This window comes from Salmo salar, chromosome 06 (genome assembly GCF_965601325.2).
Source record: "Salmo salar chromosome 06, fSalSal1, whole genome shotgun sequence".
Lineage (NCBI taxonomy): Eukaryota > Metazoa > Chordata > Actinopteri > Salmoniformes > Salmonidae > Salmo > Salmo salar.
Genome location: NC_138296.1, coordinates 94,608,588 through 94,626,365, shown reverse-complemented (window position 1 = coordinate 94,626,365; position 17,778 = coordinate 94,608,588). Strand labels below are relative to the sequence as shown.

At 41.7% G+C, this 17,778-nt stretch overlaps 1 protein-coding gene across 3 annotated transcripts in view; it reads right to left on the bottom strand.

Moving 5' to 3' along the window:
• Positions 1–16,549, bottom strand: part of LOC106608328 (E3 ubiquitin-protein ligase RNF19A) — a 79,493-nt gene extending 62,944 nt beyond the window's left edge. For 2 of the 3 annotated variants that reach the window (XM_082977093.1, XM_014206213.3), the window contains exon 1: positions 16,320–16,547. The gene's annotated coding sequence lies outside the window, so the exon portion shown is untranslated. Of the gene's footprint in view, positions 1–16,319 lie in introns of all 3 variants that reach the window. The other variant, XM_014206215.3, reaches the window with a different exon arrangement.
• Between the last annotated feature and the right edge of the window lie 1,229 nt (positions 16,550–17,778).

Genomic DNA, 17,778 nt, shown 5'->3' with positions numbered 1-17,778 from the left:
TAGGACAGTCAGCCCAGTGGGCTGCAGTGAGGCGTTGTGGTTCCAGACAGTAGGACAGTTAGCCCAGTGAGGTGTTGTGGTTCCAGACAGTTGGACAGTTAGCCCAGTGAGGTGTTGTGGTTCCAGACAGTAGGACAGTCAGCCCAGTGGGCTGCAGTGAGGTGTTGTGGTTTCAGACAGTAGGACAGTTAGCCCAGTGGGCTGCAGTGAGGTGTTGTGGTTCCAGACAGTAGGACAGTTAGCCCAGTGAGGTGTTGTGGTTCCAGACAGTAGGACAGTCAGCCCAGTGAGGTGTTGTGGTTCCAGACAGTAGGACAGTCAGCCCAGTGAGGTGTTGTGGTTCCAGACAGTAGGACAGTCAGCCCAGTGGGCTGCAGTGAGGTGTTGTGGTTTCAGACAGTAGGACAGTCAGCCCAGTGGGCTGCAGTGAGGTGTTGTGGTTCCAGACAGTAGGACAGTTAGCCCAGTGAGGTGTTGTGGTTCCAGACAGTAGGACAGTCAGCCCAGTGAGGCGTTGTGGCTCCAGACAGTAGGACAGTCAGCCCAGTGAGGCGTTGTGGTTCCAGACAGTAGGACAGTTAGCCCAGTGAGGTGTTGTGGTTCCAGACAGTAGGACAGTCAGCCCAGTGGGCTGCAGTGAGGTGTTGTGGTTCCAGACAGTAGGACAGTTAGCCCAGTGAAGCGTTGTGGTTCCAGACAGTAGGACAGTCAGCCCAGTGGGCTGCAGTGAGGTGTTGTGGCTCCAGACAGTAGGACAGTTAGCCCAGTGAGGCGTTGTGGTTCCAGACAGTAGGACAGTTAGCCCAGTGAGGTGTTGTGGTTCCAGACAGTAGGACAGTCAGCCCAGTGAGGCGTTGTGGTTCCAGACAGTAGGACAGTCAGCCCAGTGAGGTGTTGTGGTTCCAGACAGTAGGACAGTCAGCCCAGTGGGCTGCAGTGAGGCGTTGTGGTTCCAGACAGTAGGACAGTCAGCCCAGTGAGGTGTTGTGGTTCCAGACAGTAGGACAGTCAGCCCAGTGAGGTGTTGTGGTTCCAGACAGTAGGACAGTCAGCCCAGTGAGGTGTTGTGGTTCCAGACAGTAGGACAGTTAGCCCAGTGAGGTGTTGTGGTTCCAGACAGTAGGACAGTTAGCCCAGTGAGGTGTTGTGGTTCCAGACAGTAGGACAGTCAGCCCAGTGAGGCGTAGTGGCTCCAGACAGTAGGACAGTCAGCCCAGTGAGGTGTTGTGGTTCCAGACAGTAGGACAGTCAGCCCAGTGAGGCGTAGTGGCTCCAGACAGTAGGACAGTTAGAAGGACACATATTCGCATCCCAAATTGCACCCTATTCCCTATGATGGGCCTTAGTCAAAATTAGTGCACTATATAGGGAATAGGGTGCAATTTGAGATGAGACCAAAACAAATGTCTGCCTAATGACCTGGCTAACTCTAGAATCTGAGGAAGTGTAGCCTAAAGCCATAGTGTCAATTCACATGCACTATGTAGCGTATGACAACTTAATGTCACGAGAATCCAAAAATAAACTGTTTTACTTGTTATGTTCACTATTTGTGAATTATTGTTGTGTGTTTCTTTTGACTCACCTTATATGTCCTACGGGAGCCACCATACCTACCTCCTGTTATATTGGCTCATGAATGTGAGAAGAGTTGTAGCTAATACAGCCGAGCAGTTTATAAACAATTTAGCTTGTCTTGTTCTTTCAACACAACAGTATTCTGTCTTGAACAGAGCACACTAAATTGACACTTTAACTATACATGTCACAATTCCAGACCTAACAATGCACAAGCAGTCTATTTTCTGGCAATTTATCCACTCACTTTACCAACATTGCTTCGCGCAAACGCAAGAGAAAAAAATAGACTTGCTTTCTAATTTGAAGCGCATGAAAGCGTTCACCGTGACTCCCAGCCAGTCTGTTTTCTCTCATTCACTGTCGTGCATTCTCATTCCAGCGTGTAGATGCGTTAAAAAAACTAACACTTTGTTTGATTTGGGCTTTACTCTCTCACCACATGGTCACATTTCTGGCCCTATCATCTCCTCACATCTCCTCACTCAATATTATAAATGTACACAAACACTTTGGACCTGAACAAATTGTTTAGGATTGAAATAAAGTAACCGACCTGGGGGCTAGTAACTCTGCCGAGTCACAGGTACGCAATGGCTTCAGAGAAAACACATTTTCCTAGATTTGTTTACTGTTTATACTTCTGTTTGATATTTTCAACATGAAATCAAATTGTCAATGTCACGTGATCCATAACCTTGTTGTTTCACTCCACTTACTGGTAGCCTTCCCTTAGCCATCTGATCTGCCCATCCCTGAATTTCTTCCAGTATCCCAAACAGCATCCTGTTCTCTATATAGTGCAGGGTCCATTGGGCTCTTGTCAAAAGTAATTTCTAAAGGGAATAGGGTGATATTTGGGACGCAGCCTGCGTTTCTGTCCGCAAACCCTCAGTGCATCGTTAGGGCACTGTTATCTCCAATCAGATCAGATCATCCGCCCATCAAACCAAATCAAACACTGTCTGTCTGTCTGTCTGTCTGTCTGTCTGTCTGTCTGTCTGTCTGTCTGTCTGTCTGTCTGTCTGTCTGTCTGTCTGTCTGTCTGTCTGTCTGTCTGTCTGTCTGTCTGTCTGTCTGTCTGTCTGTCTGTCTGTCTGTCTGTCTGTCTGTCTGTCTGTCTGTCTGTCTGTCTGTCTGTCTGTCTGTCTGTCTGTCTGTCTGTCTGTCTGTCTGTCTGTCTGTCTGTCTGTCTGTCTGTCTGTCTGTCTGTCTGTCTGTCTGTCTGTCTGTCTGTCTGTCTGTCTGTCTGTCTGTCTGTCTGTCTGTCTGTCTGTCTGTCTGTCTGTCTGTCTGTCTGTCTGTCTGTCTGTCTGTCTGTCTGTCTGTCTGTCTGTCTGTCTGTCTGTCTGTCTGTCTGTCTGTCTGTCTGTCTGTCTGTCTGTCTGTCTGTCTGTCTGTCTGTCTGTCTGTCTGTCTGTCTGTCTGTCTGTCTGTCTGTCTGTCTGTCTGTCTGTCTCTCTCTCTCTCTCTCTCTCTCTCTCTCTCTCTCTCTCTCTCTCTCTCTCTCTCTCTCTCTCTCTCTCTCTCTCTCTCTCTCTCTCTCTCTCTCTCTCTCTCTCTCTCTCTCTCTCTCTCTCTCTCTCTCTCTCTCTCTCTCTCTCTCTCTCTCTCTCTCTCTCTCTCTCTCTCTCTCTCTCTCTCTCTCTCTCTCTCTCTCTCTCTCCAGTAACGGAAATGGCGGAAAGCTTTTGGTTGGGAAGATGTTGTTCGTCTGCTAACGTCTGGGGACCACGTTTGGTCCGGTTTATTTTCCGCCTTTAAATGGGATGGAGGGATGAGAGATGGAGGGATGACAGAGTGGAGGGATGAGAGATGGAGGAATGAGGGAGTGGAGGGATGAGGGAGTGGAGAAAGCAGAGTGTGAGTCGGGGGGGGGATCCTTCCACTGAGGGCTCCAGGGAGAAACTGTAGAGAGAGAGAGAGAGGGGATGGAGAAAGAGGGGGGGAGAGAGAGAGATAGAGGGGATGGAGAAAGAGGGGGGGGAGAGAGAGACAGAGAGAGAGGATAGAGAGAGGGGATGGAGAAAGAGGGGGGAAGGAGAGAGAGAGAGAGAGAGAGAGGGGATGGAGAAAGAGGGGATGGAGAAAGAGGGGGGAAGGAGAGAGAGAGAGAGAGGGGATGGAGAAAGAGGGGGGGAGAGAGAGATAGAGAGGGGGTGGAGAAAGAGGGGGGGAGAGAGAGAGATAGAGGATAGAGAGAGGGCGGAGATAAAGAGAGGGGGGAGAGAGCGAGCGAGAGAAGGGAAAACACACATCTTCAGTTTACAGCCTAATGCTCCTCTGTTTTCTGAGAAGAGGGAGGAAGTATACTGTCCAATCATCCTCACAGGACAAATTAGAACACAGAGTATCGCCTCAAACATCTGACCTCATATTAATACAGAATATTCCTTTCCATCTTGTTCTTTCATTTCCAGGAAATACAGCAGATTCCTCCTTGTTTTGAACCATTACATAAAGTGTTTATCTGACTTTCATAAAACACCTCACAGGATTACAGGGAATCATGGGTAAAATAATCTCTCTTGAAAAGTTATTCAATAACTCTGTTTAACCTGAACAAACAGAGCAACTATACAGACTAACCTAATAGGATACCACACACACACACACACACACACACACACACACACACACACACACACACACACAGGAGCCAACATGATTTATATGGTAGGTCATAATTCCGAACATACTGACCCAAATATTCTGCTGGTTTACTTACTGATAAATTACAACTGAGTTAATAAATCCCCAAAGAAACAAAGAAGTTATTGTTGGGTTATTACTGTGTAATTACCGTAGAATTTACGGTATTATTATTTATTGCGGTGGATAAATCTGAAGCACTTTTCTCTGTTAAGAGGGAATATTGTGTTGATTTCGAAGGCGAGGGTCATAATTTCCTGAAGAAACCAAAATTGAAATGTCATTCCCGGCAAATATTTTTTGTATAGCTGGGGGCATAACAGAGCCAGGATGAAGGGCCACGCCTATGTAATGCTAGGTAGGAGAAACACTGTATTGTCAGTCACCTTACTATTGACCTCCCATTGATAAAGGCCATTGTGGATGCTGTCTACTACAGTGCCTTCATAAAGTATTCATAACCCTTGACTTATTCCACATTTTGTTGTGTTACAGCCTGAATTCCAAATGGATTCAATTGACCCCCCCCCCCCCCCCCCTCACCCATCTACACACAATACCCTATAATGACAAAGTGAAAACATGTCTTTTTGAAATTTTTGCAAATGTATTGAAAATGAAATACAGAAATCTCATCAATACATGTCCGAATCACCTTTGGCAGTGATTACAGCTGTGAGTCTTTCTGGGGAAGTCTCTTAAGAGCTTTGCACACCTGGATTGTAAAATATTTGCACACTATTCTTTTCAAAATTCTTCAAGCTCTGTCAAGTTGATTGTTGATCATTGCCTGACAGCCATTTTCAAGTCTTGCCATATATTTTCAAGATGATTTAAGTTAAAACTGTAACTCAGCCACTCAGGAACATTCACTATCTTCTTGGTAAACAACTCCAGTGTATATTTGGCCTTTTGTTTTAGGTTATTGTCCTGCTGAAAGATGAATTCATCTCCCATTGTCTGGTGGAAAGCAGACAACCAGGTTTTCCTCTAGGATTTTGCCTGTGCTTAGCTCCATTCTGGTAATTTCTTTTGACCTGAAAAACTCATCAGTCCTTAACGATTACAAGCATACCCATAACATGATGCAGCCACCACTATGCTTGAAAACATGGAGAGTGGTACTCAGTAATGTGTTATATTGGATTTGTCCCAAACATAACACTTTGCATTCAGGACAGAAAGTTATTCGCTTTGACACATTCTTTGGCAGGATTACTTTAATGCTTTTTTAACAAAAAGGAGGCATGTTTTGGAATATTTGTTATTCTGTACAGGCTGCCATCTTTTGACTCTGTCATTTAGGTTAGTGTTGTGGAGTAACTACAATGTAGTTGATCCATCCTCAGTTTTCTCCTATCTGTAACTGTTTTAAAGTCACCATTGACCTCATGGTGAAATCCCTGAGTGGTTTCCTTCCTCTCTGGCAACTGAGTTAGGAAGGAAGCCTGTATCTTTGTAGTGACTAGGTGTATTGATACAACATCCAAAGTGTAATTAATAACTTCACCATGCTCAAAGGGATTTCAATGTCTGCTTTTTTATTTATTTTTACCCATATACCAGTAGGTGCCCTTCTTAGCGAGGCATTGGAAAACATCCCTGGTCTTTGTGGTTGAATCTGTGTTTGAAATTCACTGCTAGACTGAGGGACCTTACATATGTGTGGGGTACAGAGTTGAGGTAGTCATTCAAAAATGTAGGCTTGCCATATCAAAGGGGTTGAATACTTATTGAGTCAAAACATTTAAGCTTTTTCATTTTTTATTAATTTGTAAACATTTCTAAAAACAGGATTCCACTAATTCAATTATGAGAGTAATTGTGTGTAGGCCAGTGATAAAAAAATAAAAAATACATCTCAATTTAACCCATTTTAAATTCAGAATGTAACACAACTAAATGTGGAAAAAGTCAAGGGGTATGAAAACGTTCTGAAGGCACTGTATCTGTCCAGAGTGAAACCAAAAGACAACATCTAGACCTAGTTTACTGTACTGGGAGCAAGCTAGGAACCATGCAATCATAGAGGTTAGAGAGGAACAGGATGGTATGGGAGGTGTGTTATAGCACCAGACATTACGATACATTGAGTAGTCTAATGGTGTGTTATAGCACCAGACATTACGATACATTGAGTAGTCTAATAGTGTGTTTTAGCACCAGACATTACGATACATTGAGTAGTCTAATGGTGTGTTATAGCACCAGACATTACGATACATTGAGTAGTCTAATGGTGTGTTATAGCACCAGGTATTACGATACATTGAGTAATCTAACAGCTGTTTTGTGTGTACTATTCTTCTTGACAGAAAAACAGTGTTTTGCTGTGAATTATGGTTGCAGTAGTGTGGAGGGAGGTTATAGCAGGCTCTGTATGTATGTTACGCTACCCGTCCCCGTCTGTGTACAATTCTGCCAGCCGGTATTCCACTCAGCTTGCTCAAACTGGGTCATGCCAGTTTCTCAGCAGCACATTGCCCTGTCCCATCATGTATGGTCATATGTGGGATCAATTTCTTTTCATGCATTGTGGTGTAATAAAATTGTGTATGATTTTGGAAACGTTTATGTTGTTTGTCCTGGGGATTTGTAAAGAATCTGGTGTCGTAGGGAGAGAGGAAGTTAGTGGGCATATTTACCATACTTACATGGTTAGTCAGTCCTTTCTCTCTCTCTGTCTTCTCTCTCCAAAATAAACTCAAATTAATACAGTAAACTACGGATGGGTTGCACCAACATGGATTAACTCTTAAACTGGATTAAATCAAGGTTTATCTATTAATCTTGTTGCACCAAAATTTTAAACCTGTTTTTAAATTAATCCTAGTTAAATGAAATCCTTCCTCTAACCTAAGTTTTCACTTTAAAATCTAGATTAATTGTAAGCCTGTTGCTCAATGAATTACAAATATATATATATTTAGATTGGAGATTAATTCTAAACTGCCACTTGAGGTGGTCTAACTGATAAAATGGCAGCATATCTACTGTGGAGAGACCAACATGAGTTCCTCAGAGAATAATTAGAAACCGGTTGAATCCTGTTGAGTTTTATGATAACTAACTCATTATTAGTAGGCTATTGACGTTCCCCATTTTGTACAACAATTGAATTGGGGCTTATGATTATGCCCAGCCTTGATACGAATGATGACGTTATGCAACGTGCTGTAACGGGCCTGATAACGGTAACGTTGTAGTGAAATAGCATTAACATTAGTTTTAACGTGCATTATACACATTGATATTTACCAGTTTATTTATGCTTGCTACATATTGGTGGGTTATTCAAGTTGTCCGTCGTCATCATAGGGGTTATGGAGAGGGGCAAACTGCTGGGGGATCATCTCGCATATCTTCTGGGTGATGGGATCAATTCCCTTGGATGGAGGCCCTCCTCTGGCTCCGGTCTGACGTCTGACGCATCTTTTTTGGGGATTTCGCTTTTTTTTTTAACGTTTTTTTCCCAGCACGCTTTCATCCGATTTGGGTCCCTTTTCTCTTTAATCCGTGTCTATCCATTTATATTTGTCACATAAAATGGCACAGGTGTCTTCCTTCTTTTTGACAGTCATGTTTTTTTTATACTTTTTTTTTTTTATCCTCCAGTACGCTACTAAATTCCTCCATCAGCTCCGACAATTTTTTATTTTTTTTCATTAGTGGAGAAATGTGTACTTCTTTGACGTGCCATGATCAGTTGGCTAGCGGACAAATAATAAATGGCAAAATAACTTTAAGTAATCACAATAATAAATAATATTGTACGCTAGCTAGCTTGGTTTATAAACTAGCTAACTACAGTAGCTAACGTTAGCTAACTAATTCGTTTTCTGTCTAGTACTGGTAAATAACGGATTTTATTTCAAATCAGCCAACCCATGAGAACCTTTACCCATGGAGTTACAGTAGTTATAACTTTACATTGTTATTATTTTATCAAGAAACAGCAACTTTATGGCCTCTTTTGTCAAGTAGGCTAGCTACTTCGTTTCAACTCACGAAATACCTCATGTATTGGTGTAACATGTCACTAATCATAGTTTAAAACCAGATTTAAAATGAAGTGGTGTAATACATTTCTGATTATTTATAAATCTATATTTACAAAATCTAGATTGATGTATTCAATTCCTAGATGTATTTAAACCATGTTGCAGCAACCCACCCAATGACTAAACTATTTAAATCCATAATAAACTGTAAACTTTCAGTAAATTTAACAAACTGATCTCAAATCCAGGCACTGCCAGTCTCTAGTCATATTGAGGATATCCCCTGTGCCAATAAGGAACGGATCCTCCAGACCCCTCTGCAGCGTTTAACTCCCATGGCGAGATCAACAACGTTTGGATGCATCCCAAATGGCCCCCAATTCACTTTATCCTGCATTAGGGCACTGGTCGAAAGTAGTGCACTATATAGGGAACCATTTTGGAGGGAACTATTTGTCTTGGCAGTAAAACCAGAGAGTCAGCAGAATTCCTGCCAGCCTCCATTACGAAATCAGTGGAGCGAGGTTTTTGGCTTGAGTGCTGTTCTCTTACCTTTGACATGGCCCCTGCTAAAGTAAATCACTCTACTCACTCACTTCCAGGTTGAAGCCTTTTTGGTTCCAGCGATATAGATATAGATATAGATATATATATATATATATATATATATATATATATATATATTTTTTTAGGGTTCCGTGTAGAACCCTATGTGGAAAGGAACCCAAAATGGTTCTACATGGAACAAGAAGGGTTCTTCAAAGGGTACCCCTATGGGGACAGCCAAAGAACCCTTTTAGCTTCTAGATATATTTCTTTCTTGAAGACAACATGTATGTAGTGGACAACAGTAGTGCACTATGTAGGGAATAGGGTTCCATTTGGGACACAGACAGCAGAGCTGATTAGAAGAAGTAGGAAGTGGAAAGCCATCCATCCCTATGACACCATCATCTCGTTATGGTGCAGCAAAAAAAAGTGAAGAATGTGCAGGATATTACAGAACACAACATAGGAACCCCAGTCCCATTCAAAATCATATTTTCCTTAACCCCTAACCCTTACCATAACCCTAACCTTAACCCTAACCCAAAAACCTAACCTTAACCCTAACCCCAGCTCCTAACCCTAAAACTAACCCTAGCTCCTAACCTTAACCCTAATTCTAACCTTAACCCTAAACCCACCTTGATCACATCTTTACTAATGCTGCAGAAATTTGCTTGAAAACATTACACAGAACCATTGGATGTGGTGATCACAATATAGTAGCCATATCTAGGAAAACCAAAGTTCCAAAGGTTGGGCCTAATATATTGTATAAGAGGTCATACAATACGTTTTTGTAGTGATTCCTATGTTGTTGATGTAAATAATATTTGCTGGTCTGTGGTGTATAATGAGGAGCAACCAGACACTGCACTTGACACATTTATGAAATTGCTTATTCCAGTTACTAATAAGCATGCACCCATTAAAAAAAGAGACTGTAAAAACTGTTAAATCCCCTTAGATTGATGAGGAATTTTAAAATTGTATGGTTCAGAGAGATGAGGCAAACGGAATGGCAAATAAGTCTGGCTGTGTGACCTCCTGACCATAGAGAGCTCTTATTTTCTATGGTAGAGTAGGTCAGGGCGTGACTGGGGGGGGGGGGGGGGGGTTTATCTAGTTTATTTAGTTCTATGTTGTTTTGGTTCTAGTTTCTATGTTGGGATTTTTGTATAATCCCCAATTAGAGGCAGCTGGTCATCGTTGTCTCTAATTGGGGATCATATTTAAGTAGTTGTTTTTCCCACCTGTGTTTGTGGGAGATTATTTTGAGTTAGTGCATGTTGCACCTCTGTCGTCACGGTTTGTTGTTTGTTTATAGTTTTTGTTTGTTTGGCTAAGTTTCACTATATAATAAAGATGTGGAACGATACGCACGCTGCGCCTTGGTCCGTTCCTACACACAAACGTGACAGGCTGCACAACCGATTGGCAAACGTATTGCAAATTAAGAAATCATGTGACTAAACTGAATAAAAAGAAAAAAACTACACTATGAAACAAAGATAAATGACAAAGAATTACAGTAAAAAGCTTTGGAGCACCTTAAATGACATTTTTGGGAAAAACACAATCTCTGCTCCATCATTCATTGAATCAGATGGCTCATTCATCACAGAACTAACTGATATTGCCAACTACTTTAATGATTTTTCCATTGGCAAGATTAGCAAACTTAGGCATGACATCTCAACAACAAACACTGACACTACACATCCAAGTATATCTGACCAAATTATGAAAGACAAGAATTGTATGAAGCCATGAAGTGCTTTGAAAGGCTGGTCATGGCTCACATCAACATCATCATGCCGGAAACCCTCCCTGATCCTTAACACTGGGGCCCCTCAGGGGTACGTGCTTAGTCCCCTCCTGTACTCCCTGCTCACCCACGACAGCGTGGCCAAGCATGACCCCAACACCATCATTAAGTTTGCTGATGACACAACAGTGGTAGGCCTGATCACCGACAATGATGAGACAGCCAATAAGGGAGGTCAGAGAACTGGCAGTGTGGTGCCAGGAAAACAATCTCTCCCTCAATGTGAGCAAGACGAAGGAACTGATCGTGGACTATAGGAAAAAGAGGGCCCAACAGGCCCCCATTAACATCGACGGGGCTGAAGCGGAGCAGGTCGAGAGTTTCAAGTTCTTTGGTGTCCACATCACCAACAAACTATCATGGTCCAAACATACCAAGACAGTTGTGAAGAGAATACAACAAAACCTATTCCCCCTCAGGAGACTGAAAACCTTTAACATGGGTCCCCAGATCCTCAAAAAGTTATACAGCTGTACCATCGAGAGCATCCTGACTGGTTGCATCACTGCCTGGTATGGCAACTGCTCGGCATCAGACCGTAAGGCGCTACAGAAGGTAGTGCGAACGGCCCAGTACATCACTGGGGCTAAGTTTCCTGACATCCAGAACCTATATACCAGGCGGTGTCAGAGGAAGGCCCAAAAAATTGTGAAAGACTCCAATCACCCAAGTCATAGACTGTTCTCTCTGCTACCGCACGGAAAGCGGCACCGGAGCACCAAGTCCAGGACCAAAAGGTTCCTTAACAGCTTGTACCCCCAAGCCATAAGACTGCTGAACAATTAATCAAATGGCCACCCAGACTATTTACATTGAAACCCCCCCCCCCTTTGTTTTTACACTGCTGCTACTCGCCGTTTATTATCTATGCATAGTCACTTTACCCCTACCTACATGTACAAATTACCTCAACAAACCTGTACCCCCTCACATTGACTCGGTACCGGTACCCCATATAGCCTCGTTATTGTTATGTCATTTTCTTGTATTACTGGTTTGATTTTATTTTGATGTATTTTTTTCACTTAGTTTATTTACTAAATATTTTCTTAACTCTATTTTTTGAACTGCATTGTTGGTTAAGGGCTTGTAAGTAATCATTTTATGGTAAGGTCTACACCTGTTGTATTTGGCACATGTAACAAATACAATTTTATTTGATGTGTAATTTTGAATTCTGTAGAGCGAGTGTGGAAGAGGTGAAAAAATAATTGTCTATCAACAATGATAAACCACCGGGGTTTGAACACTTGGATGGAAAATTACTGAGGATAATAGCGGACGATATTACCACTCCTACCTGCCAATTTTCAATATAAGCCTACTAGAAAAGCAATTCCTCAACCTAAGAATAGTAAAGCCCCCTTTACTGGCTCAAATAGCCGACCAATCAGACTGTTACCAACCCTTAGTAAAGTTTTGGGAAAAATGGTGTTTGACCAGAAACAATTCTATTTCACAGTAAACGAATTAACAACAGACTTTCAGCTTGCTTATAGGGAAGGACATTCAACAATGTATTTTAACTTAATATAATACATCAATAAAAATCTATTCAGTCTCAAATAAATAATGAAACATGTTCAATTTGGTTTAAACAATGTAAAAACACAGTGTTGGAGAAGAAAGTAAAAGTGCACTATGTGCCATGTAAAAAAGCTAACGTTTAAGTTCCTTGCTCAGAACATGAGAACATATGAAAGCTGGTGGTTCCTTTTAACATGAGTCTTCAATATTCCCAGGTAAGAAGTTTTAGCTTAGAGGAATTATAGGACTATTTCTCTCTATACCATTTGTATTTCAAATACCTTTGACTATTGGATGTTCTTATAGGCACTTTAGTATTGCCAGCCTAATCTCGGGAGTCATAAACAGCGCTGTGCTTCAAGCATTGCGAAGAGCTGCTGGCAAACGCAGGAAAGTCCTGTTTGAATGAATGCTTACGAGCCTGCTGCTGCCTACCACCGCTCAGTCAGACTGCTCTATCAAATCATAAACTTAATTATAATAAACACACAGAAATATGAGCCTTGGGTCATTAATATAGTAAAATCCAGAAACTAGCATTTTGAAAACAAAACGTTTATTCTTTCAGTGAAATACGGAACCGTTCCGTATTTTATCTAACGGTGGCATCCATAAGTCTAAATATTGCTGTTACATTGCACAACCTTCAACGTTATGTCATAATTATGTAAAATTCTGGCAAATGAATTACGGTCTTTGTTAGGAATAAATGGACTTCACACAGTTTGCAACGAACCAGGCGGCCCAAACTGCTGCATATACCCTGACTGCTTGCACAGAACGCAAGAGAAGTGACACAATTTCCCTAGTTAAAAGAAATTCATGTTATCAGCCAATATTAACTAAATATGCAGGTTTAAAAAAAATATACTTGTGTATTGATTTTAAGAAAGGCATTGATGTTTATGGATAGGTACATTTATGCAACAATTGTGCTTTTTCGCGAATGCGCTTGTTAAACCATCACCCGTTTGGCGAAGTAGGCTGTGATTCGATGATAAATTAACAGGCACTGCATTGATTATTTGCAACGCAGGACAAGCTAGTTAAACTAGTAATATCATCAGCCATGTGTAGTTAACTAGTGATTATGTTAAGATTGATTGTTTTTTATAAGATAAGTTCAATACTAGGTAGCAACTTACCTTGGCTCCTTGCTGCACTCGCGTAACAGGTAGTCAGCCTGCCACGCAGTCTTCTCATAGAGTGCAATGTAATCGGCCATAATCGGCGTCCAAAAATGCCGATTACCAATTGTTATGAAAACTTGAAATCGAGTTGCAGTTAGTTTCAGAGTGGGTAGCAAGGAATAATTTAGTCCTAAATATTTCTAAAACTAAAAGCATTGTATTTAGGACAAATCATTCACTAAACGCTAAACCGCAACTAAATCTTGTAATAAATAATTTGGAAATTGAGAAAGTTGAGGTGACTAAACTGCTTGGAGTAACCCTGGATTGTAAACTGTCTTGGTCAAAACATATGATACATATTGATACAACAGTAGCTAAGATGGGGAGAAGTATATACATAATAAAGTACTGCCCTACCTTCTTAACAGCACTGTCAACAAGGCAGGTCCTACAGGCCCTAGTTTTGTCACACCTGGACTACTGTTCAGTAGTGTGGTCAGGTGCCACAAAAAAGGCCTTAGGAAAATTGCAATTGGCTCAGAACAGAGCAGCACGGCTGGTCCTTGGATGTACACAGAGAGCTAATATTAATAATATGCATGTCAATCTCTCCTGGCTCAAAGTAGAGGAGAGATTGACTTCATCACTACTTGTTTTTGTAAGCAGTGTTGACATCCTGAATGCACTGAGCTGTCTGTTTAAACTACTAGCGCACAGCTCAGACACCCATCCATACCACACAAGACATGCCACCAGAGGTCTCTTCACAGTCCCCAAGTCCAGAACAGACTATGGGAGGCGAACAGGACTACATGGAACTCTATTCCACATCATGTAACTGATGCAAGCAGTAAAATGTGTTTTAAAAAACAGATAAAATTACACCACATGTACCAGCGGGGACTGTGAAGCAACACAAACATAGGCACAGACACAAACACACAATAGCATACGCACTATACACACACTTAGATGTTGTACTGTAGATATGTGGTAGTGCTGGAGTAGGAACCTGAGGGTACACAGTGTGTTGTGAAATCAGTCAATGTATTGTAATGTTTTTTTTTAAATTGTATAAACTGCCTTAATTTTTCTGGACCCAAGGAAGCAGAAGCTAATGGGGATCCATAATAAATATAAATACACACACACACACACACACACACACACACACACACACACACGACGGGTTAAAATACAAATGAGCTATTTAAAACCGATGCTGTTGCTGAGAACAGACCATTTACAGACTCTAATAAGCATAAGTCATTGGCTGTCGTGTCAGTCTCTCATAATAAACCATAGGCAAGGCCATTAACTCCCTCTTGTCAAAATGCTTTTAAAACTCACATTATCGTATTTCAAATGACATCTAAAGTTAGGGGTGTCCTGCCTCTATACATGCCTACTGTATAACGTGGAGGTTGTTTTGTTTATAGGCCAACGTGAACACACCTTGAACGTGGCTGCGTGTGACAGCTGAAAAGGTGTGCGGTGATATCACCCCAGAGAAGATCTTACTGTACACTGCAGTTATGTAATAAAGCAAAACACGTGGCACAGTGCACATGGAAATATGATACAGTAGAGACTGTTAGTCTACCTACATTATTAACCAGGCAGAGCTACAGTGCTAATATTAAACATACATGGTTTGCCATTACAAACTCACCGATTAACATAATAGAACATGTATTAAACTAAATCAAGAAACTCTAATCATTTTGATAAACAATATTGTTATTCTGACTGAGTGAATCATTCCGTTCTCCATTGACATTTTTTTTTTTTTATGTGGCTATAGTAGACCTATACCGGTTGTGCACTAGCTTCCATGATGCTCTACTGTAAAGTGACAGAATGACAGATGGGTTATTACGTAACAAGACCAACAGTCCAGAAACTGTTTGCTCCTTTTTTTAAATGGCACGACAAAAACTGTTCAGGTCGACTAAGGCATAGCCTGTTGTTAAACTGCTTCCAACTCTGCTATTTTATCAGAGCTTTAGGGATAGATAGATAGATAGATAGATAGATAGATAGATAGATAGATAGATAGATAGATAGATAGATAGATAGATAGATAGATAGATAGATAGATAGATAGATAGATAGATAGATAGATAGATAGATAGATAGATAGATAGATAGATAGAGTTGGGTTAAAATATGTTTGCCCCTTTAACTGTTGAGGTTAGTAAAATAGCGTAGGCTTTTTTTTGTGTGCCATTCATTCTCAAGGCTTAGGGATAGGGAGTTATAGACTATAGATGTTTTAAATAGCTTGCTCTCCATGAGAAAGCAACAGCTCAGGTAGGTAGGCAACAAACTATGAACGCTGTGACACTTGTTAACCGAATAGGCTACCGAAAGCTGTTGCTATGCAATCACTGGCTAACCGAAGGTCAGTTTTCAACACAACGTAGGCATCTGCCCTGGGGAGCAGACCATGACACCCTAGCTATTAAATAGTGCACATAATTATCCATACACGGGACAGTGCACATCAGCAATGCGGGTTTTGATGACATGTCTTCAGGACCGCCTGCGAGCCGCGACACACGTCCCATGCCCCCGCGCAGGCCACGTCTCCCCTTTCTCCAAGCAGACATTAATCACTGATTCCCAGTCTAATCAAATGTCGTGGTCCATTTTTGATGGGCTACAATCATTCGTAGCCTGGAAAGTATCGTATATTATTTAATGTCAGATTATATGCCAATTATGTTGTTTTTTGGGGGGGAGAAACGTGAAAACTTATTTAGAAACCCTTTGAGGCGCATCGAATGACAGGCCTACAATATTGCACCATTCAAAGGCTCGTTTTCTAAACACCGTATCATCACACCGCCTATCTATTATTAACAAGGGGTCTGACCAGCGCACCAGCACTGCAGGGAGTGGCAAGGTTACTACGTAATCCACCTAATTCATAATAAACTAAAGAAATACGTTACATTCATCCCGTTCTACGTCATAAGTCGTTCGAAACGAGTGACAATTCACATTACGCAAATAACTATTATATTTATATTGATTATAGCGGCACCTTACCTCTCTCTCCAGCATGTTGTATTTCAAGTCCAGAATGAACAACTAGCTCCTCCTCCCCTGGAACAGCAGACCAGCACCAAACGCCTCGCACTGTTCTAAAACATATCTGACCATCAAAGCTTAGCTACAATGAGTCGCAAGATCCCACGGTTCGAGAAATGGTTTTACGAATGACGTTGCGGAGGACATCCCCGTTGTAGAGCGCGCTTCCCGGTTATTCCAGTAGCAGCAGGCGTGTTGGTGGAGGGAGGGAGGGAGGGAGGGGTGCAACGATCCGCCTGCCTGCAGGAGGCACACTGCAGTGACATTGACCAATGGGATAACGCAGAAAAGGGTCCCTCTCCGATTCGTAAATATCCCAGCCTCATTCATTCAGATTCAAATGGGATAAACATTTGAGATGAAGTAATCCACAATTTCAGAAATGTAGCCTAACATTCTGCAATCAACCCGACAGGCTATATAGGCTTAAAAAATATATTTTAATTTATTCAACTAGGGAAGTCAGGAAAGTTATTATTATAAATGTACATATTTATGTAAGTTTAAGGCTTGTGCAACATTGGTGATCTTAATACATTTCTCAACACAGACATTTTAAAGGTAACCTTCACAACTAGACACTATTTGGAGTGTTTTCCCAGTCTCCCTAAATACTTATGAGTGATGAGAGGTATTTTGGATTTTGTTTTTGTACTGGGTGTGTTCCAACCATGACGTCAATGGTTGGTCTCTGCATCAATCATTCCCCCCCCCCCCCCAGCAGTAAGATTGTAGCAAGTTACTTCTAAATAAATTTCTTGAATATCACAATGAATGAACCCAGAATTTGGAAGTCAACACTATTGGTTTCTGCTGCAGCTCAAATCAACAACACAGTTGTGGGTGTACTAGGTATTCTACATTATACTACAACATCAGTACAACAATGTAGATGTTTTGTTGGCTGAATGTTCCAGGCAGGTTCCGGAATGTTCTTCAGCTGGGGAATGTCATCTTGTGTAGGGGCAATGGCAGCTGGTCTGGCAGAACTTCATGAGCTGCATGACCTTGGACTCAGAATGAACACTTTGGCTCTTGTCAGCCTCATGCAGTCCTTTTTCCTCATCCAAGTCAGATGATGTTAATAAGCTTGTTCCCGGCTGATAGTTTTCATCCAATGGGTCTACGGGATCTGTACTACTAAAACTGGTGTCAAGGTCAGCAGCAGGATTTGTCTGTATAGGACACACGCTAGTCAGTGATTAGCCAACATTTTACTACTTTGTCCCCATCAATAAAACACTCAAACAAAAAAGGTACTATATCCAGGCAGTCCCTTCATGTCAATTGATCATAACCTTCACACACACACACACACACACACACACACACACACACACACACACACACACACACACACTACCAACCCCCAACAGACAATCACCCATACCATCCCCTCCGTACTAAGGGACAGACA